At 34.2% G+C, this 9,471-nt stretch overlaps 1 long non-coding RNA gene across 1 annotated transcript; it reads left to right on the plus strand.

The window, feature by feature from the left end:
• The first annotated feature begins 2,342 nt into the window (after positions 1 to 2,342).
• Positions 2,343 to 2,861, plus strand: LOC148783015 (uncharacterized). Its single transcript, XR_016052087.1, has 2 exons — positions 2,343 to 2,491; positions 2,585 to 2,861. It is a non-coding gene; the product is annotated as an uncharacterized LOC148783015 (long non-coding RNA).
• Positions 2,862 to 9,471: the final 6,610 nt, after the last annotated feature.

The raw sequence follows: 9,471 nt of genomic DNA on the forward strand, positions 1-9,471 counted from the left end.
AAGCGACAATGGCGATGTTGGAAGATGAAGTGGCTAACCCCTTGTCTGTAGTTCATGAAGATCGGCCATTGCTCTTGCACCTATCTGAGGTGTCGACTGGTGAAGCAACTGTGGTTGCTCCTAAATTGATGTTCCAAAGTGCTTACGATGTGGCTACAGGCTGTTCATTGGCAAGTGAGAATCGATCTCAGAGTGATCAGGTGGAGGAATGTGGGCTCCCTAGTGCTCGGTAGCGGGATGGATTTTAACTTGCGAATAGGGGTGGTTTTTAAGGAAATTGTTGACAAACTCAGGGTTGAGAATCGGGAGTCGTTGATGCTAGGAATAAGAAAATTGAATTTGAGATGCATGGTGGCGTCAATGAAGAGAGGACCCCTGCTAAGGATGTGGCAAAAAAGAAAAAGAAAGGCAAGAGCCCTATGAAGGGTACCCAATAATCTGCTCGACTGATGGCACGTGGACATCGTCCTGGTGGTACGGCTGGTTTTGTTATTCGAGATGAACAGGTGATTGAAGTCCCTTCTTCTCCGTCTTCTTTAGAGGATGCTTTTGATGAGACCATGGAGAAGGCTTTGATGATGGAAGAGGTATTTTTTGGGTCCAAGGAGGATGGTTCAGGTTCTTCCCTTCCGTAGTTTCCTTAATGCTTTTGCTTTCTTGGAATGTAAGAGGTCCGGGTGACCTCAGATGGAAAAATGATGTTAAGTTTTTGGTTAACAAGTATAAACCTACTGCTCTTATTTTGCCAGAAACCAAATTTCCTAGCCCCTCTCTTTCTAGGGTGAGGGAAGTCTGGGGTCTTAGAGCAGTAGATTTTGTGGGTATCGATTCAGTAAGTCAGTCTAGTGGTATCTGGATTTTGTGGGACCTTTCTGTCCTACTCTCTTTTTGTGTCGTTAAAAAATACTTCTCTTTGCTAGTGGGTTTTTTGGTCCCCGTAGCTGATTTTCAATGGGGTCTTATGAACGTCTATGGTCCTCATTATGTTGCCAAAAAATAGTTTTATTTTGGATATGTCTGAAGTTATTTCTCAATTTGATTTTCTAATTTGTATTGAGGGGGATTTTAATTGTATTAGATGGTCGGAAGAATGTTCTTCTTGGGGGGGGGGGATAATTACAACGACCATGCGTCTCTTCAATAGGTTCATATAATCCAATGCTCTCATAGATTTACCTATTGCAGGTGTGAATTTCACTTGGACTAATGGGAGCATTTCTAATATCTCTATGTCTAAGATTGACAGGATTGTGGTTTCTATTGAGTGGTCTGAAACCTTTCCTTTAACCTCTGTGAAAGGCCTCCCTAGACTTTCATCTGATCATACTCCTATTATGTTAGCCTCCAAGCTTTGGTCGGGGGGCACAAAACCTTTCAGATTCGAAATTGGGTGGTTATCAAACTTGATATGGAGAAGGCTTTTGATAAGGTGGAGTGAAAAATTTTGTTAGAAATTATGAAAAATATGGGTTTCAGTGATAAATGGAGACAGTGGATCTTTGGTTGCTTACCTTAAGCCCACTTTTCTATTTTGTACGAAGGGAATTCGATTGGGTTTTTTAAGACTACATGGGGTCTTTGTCAAGGGGACGCCCTCTCTCCTTTTCTCTTTACCATTTATGCAGAGTGTTTTAGTTTGATGTTGACAAATGTGGTAAGAAATGGGTACTTCTCGAGTTTTCAAATGCCTAATGTGGGACCTTGTATCTTTCATTTGCAGTATGCTGATGATACTTTGTTATTTTGTTAAGCTCAGATTTATCAGGTTACCAATATTGCTACATTGCTGATATGTTGCGAAGTTGCCTTAGGCTTAAAAGTTAACTTCGAGAAAACAAGTGTTGTTGGCTTAAATTGCAGTGATGAGGAGGTGTGGTCAATAGCGCAGCGGCTGGGGTGTAAAGTAGAAAAATTCCCAATTACTTATTTGGGGATGCCGTTATGAGATGAACGCCTGCTAATTGCGGTATGGGATAAAATTCTACAGTGCATCCAAGTGAAACTTGATCTATGGAAGTTTAAATATCTCTCATTTGGGGGAAGGATTACATTTATTTAAGCTTGTCTGTCGAACTTACCTGTTTATCAAATGTCAATTTTACAGATCCATTCTTTGGTGGCTAGGATAATTTAAACGATGATGAGGAACTGAAGAAAGCGATGACGATTGTTGTGATAGCAAAGGCGATGGTTGATGAAGAGCTCAAGACTAGCAAACAAGAGTTGGCAATAAAGGACACGGTAAAAAATAAAACAAAGCATTTGTGGTCTCATTTCCTCTTCTTTTTAGTTTTTACAGTTTCCACGTTGAAAACCTCATCATAAAATGACCCTTCGCCTATACGCATGTCATGATCATGAATTGGAGCTCCAAACCAGTAATTCCAAGATCGACGAGCAGAAGAATGAGATAAAGAGTCTCCAAGGTGCAAAGCAGAAGGTTAAAGAAGAGCTCAAAGGATACCAAAGAGAGCTAGAAATGGGGGACATGGTAAAACCCTGCACTCTCTTCTTCTTCCTTTTTTGATCTTGACCTTCAAAAATTCACTGTAAATTATCCCTTTGACCATCTAACTTGTAACAGAAGGCCAGATTCGAAGATCTTGAGCATGAGTTAGCTATTGCCAAGAAAGACGGAGAGATTAAAGAATTGTTGGCCAGCTTGAAATTTCTGAGAAATGAGTCCAAGACGTGAAGGAGGCTGCTGCTGATTGGCGCTGCTTAACTTTCTCAGCCAGTCGACTAGAGGGAGGGTGCACAAATGTGAAAATAAATGTAAAAGAATTCACAAAAAATTCTAGCAGTTCGCATCAGTTGAGAGAATAGTAAAGACCAATTGAGAATCCTTGTATTCCCTTGACTATGCAGTGACAGACTGTGTTTTAGTCTGTATATACGTATGTGTGTGTTTGTATCTGTACAAATGATAAAATTAGCATCTTGGAAGATATGTCTGAATAATGTTTCTTGGAAACAATGTTTAAAAAATGAGACCAGTGGGTTGAACATGTCATTAACTAGTTTAAAGTCGAATTAATTGGATCGATGAGTCAGCCAAGCCCTTTGAAACAATGGAAATTTATCATATTACCCATGAGAGATGCACTATTTATTGTGTTATATATTTGCAACTACGCCGACTAAACAATGTGCCTTTTGATAGGTATTTGTTGGAATTAAAAAAAGTTTATATAATGTGTCAATCTTATAATATAATCTACAAGTAAGGTGTACCCATAAAATTGGATAAGGTTTTTATTAAGTTGTAAACCTCAAATCGATCATCTCGACCTCGAGATTCGTAGATATGAAAAAAAAGTTGATTTTTAGTTATTTAAACATTTAATCTTCTAACATTTTTTCTAAACTGCCCACTTTCAAGAGTTTCAAATATTCATGGATACGCTTGACCGTCATCAATTAAGAAACTTTAAATTTCGTAATTGGGGGCAACAATAAATTTTCATAATTGGGGCCAGCAATAAATTTTCATTTCATTACAAGACTTTGCAGCACCAAAATTGTATTTTCGGCATTGTTTTGAGGTGCTCCTTGCTTCAATAGTATAAGGTTGACAGCTTATACAAACCTCACCCAAAAATAAAATGAATGTAAATAAAGTTCAAATATTCAAACAAGTTTTAAGAAATTAAAATCATTTTAAAAGCAATACTTTGATTGCATTAAAATTGAATATGATTTGGAGTGAATAGGTCCGAGTCCCCATTAGCGAGGGACTCGGTCTCACCCACTACTGGTCCCAAGTTGAACGGGGAAAATCGCCCTCTCCTGTCTGATTTTAAAAACCATGCTTGGAAAACTATAGTTCGATATAATGTAACACATGAATTGTGTGTTGCATTGTGTCTTCCCTCCACTCAAGTTTGGCAACACCTGTGCGAAAACTTGATCACAGCCACCAGTTGGAAATCAATTCGACTCATCGGATGCGATTGTAGCTTTCCCCATAAATCAATATGACCCATCAGATGCGTCTTGTGTATTTATAAAATTTCTTTGTGAAATTTACATATGGACCGTCTTTTTTTCCTTTTATAACGAAATGGTTCAAAACTAGGCTGTTATTACCCGGGAGGACGGATCCTAAATTTGTTTATTTTTTATCAAGTTTGCCCTCATCCAATGTTATAAACATCGGATCGATTTTTAGCTTTAAAACCCCAATCTTCCCTCTCTCCTGCTCTCTCTGTAAATTTCCTTCTCTCTCTATAAATTTCCTTCTTCTTCTCTATATAAATTTCCTTCTAGGTCACAGGCGAGGGGTATATTTGAAGTTTATGATGATCCGCACAAGTGCTTGCAAAGGCGCCATTTGGGGGGTGCCATTTTAGAAACTGACCCTCCATTGGAGTCTAGAGGACAACTGTCTTGTTGATCGACTTCTTATAGTTTTGAAAATGGAAAATGGAAAATGGCAATGCAGAGGCAAGAAGGTTTTTCTTGATTGCAATTGGTGTCTGGTATTTATGAGAGCCCTTGGTTTCGGGTTATCAAAGATGTCCTGGGGTTAAACTTATAAAAAATAAAAAAAATCGAGGATTTGTACTTCTGTGTAATAATAACCTATTTTTAGACTATTTTGTTATAACAATAAAAAAATACGGTCTGCACGTAAATTTCTTAATTTCTTTTTATATCCATAAAATTATTTTCTAAAAATCTCACATTTTTTCCTCTACTCTTATCTACTCTTTTATATCTCTCCCTCTCTCTCTTGATGATTCTCTCTCACCCCCAAGTATCTCTCTCTCATAAAATGGTATCTGGCTCCACCCTCTCTCTTCCCTAAAGATGGAAATGTGACACACAAATAATATTTCTATCCTACAATAGCGTTTGAGTTGGGGAGAGGTATCCATTTTAGGAGGTTTGAGCTGGAAAATAGAGGGAAAAAAATTGCAGATGACTTGCACGCACAAAAAAAGACTAAACTACCCTTAACACTATTGTACACGCCTCTCTCTCGTCGGCAATAGAACCTATGAGACGCATGATAAAAAGAAATATGACCAATTGTGGTTCAAATGTATATACAAACGATTTATTTGATGGTGCCTCTTTGGAGAGAGAAATCCTGGTCGGTGGTAGCAAAGGGCACTCCGGCAGTATAACTTGTGAGACACAGCTCTTCGACAGGAGCAAAGGGTGCTCCGGCGGTAGCACTCCGGTAGTGGCAAAGGGCGCTTCAGCAGTAGAACGTGTGAGACGTCAAATCTCGTCAAATTGATTTTTTTGTATGGGAAAGATATTTCCGTCTAAAAAAGAACTTTTTACTTTGGGGGGTTTTTGGATAGAAAGTTTGTTGTGAGGAAATAAGTAAGAGAAAAGGTTTGGATGGGGGCAAATTGCATAGATAATGTATTTTGGATTTTTTTTTTGTAATTTTCCAAAAAAAAAAAAGGTCTCTCTCTCACACCCAAGGGGTGGTAATCAACTGGGGGGAGTAGCATGAGCTAGATGGCTTGGCCCAAAATAGCCTAGACTTAGGTCTCGGTCCGAATGTTAGAGATTTCATGTCCTTAAAAAATTATTTATAGTTTTTAAATTTTATTTATTTTTTCATATTCATGATCTCCTTGTTAGAGATTACATGTCCTTAAAAATTAAGTTTTCAAATCAATCTCAAAAATAGTTTTATTAAGAGGGCCGCATTTCTACATATGCGGGCTTGGCTGCATAGAAACCGGGTCCTTCTAAGAATTCAACACTTGGAGATGCTAGTGATCAACCTTCAAATAAAAAGGAAAAATTGAAGGGAAATTCACAGATAAATCCTATTTTATTTTTAATATTGAAAAAATAGTTCTATATATTTTATATTTGACAATCAAGACCTTTTTTAGAATGTAAAGTGTATTTTGATTTTATCTCATTTTCTATACATCTGACTAAGCTCTATTTTGGTACGTCCAAACTTCTCACCATCACACACTTATAAAAAAAAATTAAAAAAACTAAATTAAAATATAATTACCGGCTACCCTTACCTAATGTAGGAGTTGTTTGGTAGTTTTATTTATTTTAAAATATTTTTAATATTTTTTGTTGATGCATGATTGTGAGAAGTGTAGAAATACGAAATTTGAGCTCAACCCATTGTATAAAAAAAGTGACAAAATTAAAATACATTTTATACTATAAAAAATGACTTGATTGTCAAATATGCAATACATGGGACTATTTTCAACATAAACAAGGAAAAAAAAAAAAAACCGACTACTCTCTATGTGGCCTTAAAAATTAACTTCTCAAGATTGAATAGCGATTATCTAATTTTTAGAAAATGAGATCTAAGTATTGACAAATTTAAAATTAAAAAATTTTCTTTTTAAAATAGTCATCAAATTATTCTTAGGTGGTTCCAAAGATTTTATAGTGAAAAGGAAAATAAAAGAAAAAAACTCCCAAGTAAATCTATTAGCTGAGAAAGCAGATCTACATTATGCTCCCGAAGGAGCATGGTATATATGCTTGCTGAAAAAATATTTATATCTTTCGTGCATTTGCTTCCTTGGGTAAACCTGGTCATGACTATTTTTCGGACAGTGAATTTTTGGGGAACATGGCCTCTTAACTTAGCACCCAGTCTAAAAAAAAGCATAAACTCTAAAATTGTAAGTAAAAAATCATGTTTTGAGATTGGACTAGCATCCAATATTTGAAGGGTCAAATTCTTGGTATATAGGAACTTAAAATTCATCTTAAAAATCTATTGAGATAGATCTTTTTAGTCAATTTTTTATGACATAATCTCTAACATGAGATTACAAATATGGAAAAAATAAATTTATTTTAAAAATAAAAAACGATAATTTAATGAAAAAAATATTTGGGTTGTCAGTTTTAACAGTTTTTAGATGGACCACCCAATTGCATCCCTATATTTAATATGAATGCTTTATATCTTGGGAGATGTAAATGCATTTTTGCAGGTGTAAGCCCCTTCAAAGCACCCTCACCTTATTATAGAAAACTAAAACCCTAATTACATACTTGCCAATTAATTAACTACAATTAAACTTAATCACGTGCACATCCAGTATCGAATTTAGTGCCCCATTTTAAATGCCACTAAATTGTAAATCAAGCACCTCATTGAATATTTGAGAATCTTGGGCTTTCACATGCAATTTTAATTCAGAAGGGCGGGGGTAATTAGTTGCCTTGTGAAACCAAGTTTTGCAGATGTACGCACATTTTTACTAATCCCACACGAATCATTGGTGCAAATATTATCATGATCCCATTTTCCCACCTATGTTATTGTTTCGGACCATAGTTAGGAAGTAGGGAACAATAATATATCGATGGGCCAAAAGATTGGCAATAAATCATTTATAGTTGGAAAAATTGGAAGAAAAAAGGTCGTGGCAAAAATATGGACGATAAAAAATTATATAAGCTGAAAAATTATAAATATTTTGGTTTTGATTCAACAAAGTGCAATGAAAAAAACAAATTTGTATAAGTGGCTCAAATAAAATTACTATTTGCAGCTATTGTGGGGATACAATAAAATATGAAAATTTATGTAATGAGATCATTTACTTTAGTACAAGGTGGTCACAATTGATATTGACTATTAGATTGGAAATTGGGTGGCTACATCTATTCTATTCACCAACCTCAAAGTTCAATGCTGACTAAATCATTTTATCTTCTTAGTTGCAATGATACTTATGGTTAGAAGAAAAACAGATTATTCATTGGTTTACTCTTTCTTTAAATTTATAATTTTTTGGGGAAATGCAGCAGTTTTTGGAGTCTATATTTGCAATAATATTTCATACATTTTTTTTGCAATACAAATATTTTTAAGGGAATATGTTTTTCTAGGATACTTTGGTATGACTTTTGATGGAATTTATTGTTCAATCGAGAATCTTAATTCAATATGAATGTAGTAAGCTTCTTAGAACCATGATTCAAGGACTCAGAATAAACAAGTGATGATCAGCTTTATACTATTGAAGTAAGGTGCACCTCAAAAAACAAATAGAATAACATGTTCTATGTTTAAAACACTACAATTGATGCTCTCAACTTTGAGAAGTATGGATACAAAGAAAAAAGAATTCAAGTCCTAAACGTAGCGCATCATGTAACAAGTTAGATGACTATTTATTTTTAAGATTTGCATGTGCTTGTACACTAATTCAATCTATACAACTTTTAAAATTTGAAAATTTATAACTAGGGATAAAAATAGATTTCAAATACCAAAACTCTCATCTCCAAGCAATTTTTAGAGGTTTGCTTCGATTGTACAACATAAGAAGGGCATCTTATATAAACCTCGTCCACAAATTGTATGGATGGATGTTATTGATACAAGAGTTTGAGATCTATTTTAGAGTCACAAACAATCATCTTCATGAAAAAAAAAAAAAAAGAAGTTAAAAGTAAATTGAGTTCTTAAATGACTACATCTCATATCTATAGTTGGATATTTTTGGGTTCTTAAACACCTACATATGAGTTCCCAAAAGTTGAAAGTCTATATGTAATTCACAATTAAGAATAAATTCAAACATGTATTCAATTTCGTTTTAGGTTGGTCGCTAAGTTAAGTAGGTTTGTCATTAAAAATACTTCTATAACTTTGAGCTTGATCGATGAAATAATGCAACCATCTAATTTCACATCCAGTGGTTAAGATTATTGTGACCTTCTCGTAACAACGGTAAATAGTATCATTGTAGACTTCCTCATATATATATATATATATATATATATATATATATATATATATATATATATATATATTAATGATCATATGAGACCCTCCCACATCCATGTGTGTAGGACCCCAAATAATCACCATTAAATTTGGTATAGATCTTTAGAAAAATTATCACATGAGTGTGGGATTTGATTTTTCTAGAGTTTTGTGTCAAATTTAATAGTGATCTTTTGAGGTCCTACACACATGGGTGTAAAAAGGTCTCATAAGATCATTACTCATATATATATATATATATATATATATATATATATATATATATATATTGCTTCAGTATGAGCATAAAATCTTTTTCATTTAAGTGTGACCCTGTTCTCACACAAAACCATTACTAATACTATTATTAATAGGGTTTTGTTAGGCTACACCACTTGTGGTGTAGACCCTTAAAATGCTCAATTTTTTTAGACATTTAGATACTCTGATCCTATAGTATAGTAACTTTTTGTTTAGGGGTATTTGAAGTAATTAGTCAAGGGTAAATTAAAAATTTCTAATAGAAACAAAATCATTTATTAACAATAGTAGACAATGACATCATTGATATGATATATGACATCATCTACAAGATGCATTACTTGTTTTTATCTATTAATATAATGCTACTATTTTATTATAAAAATATCCATTCTATCTTTCTAAATGATAAAAAATACCCTTACTTTAAAAATTTTGTATTACAATTCAAAGGTATTTTAGTGTAAAAA

This window comes from Amborella trichopoda, chromosome 3 (assembly GCF_054954075.1).
Source record: "Amborella trichopoda isolate Santa Cruz 75 chromosome 3, AtrichopodaSantaCruz75HAP2 v2.0, whole genome shotgun sequence".
Classification (NCBI taxonomy): domain Eukaryota; kingdom Viridiplantae; phylum Streptophyta; class Magnoliopsida; order Amborellales; family Amborellaceae; genus Amborella; species Amborella trichopoda.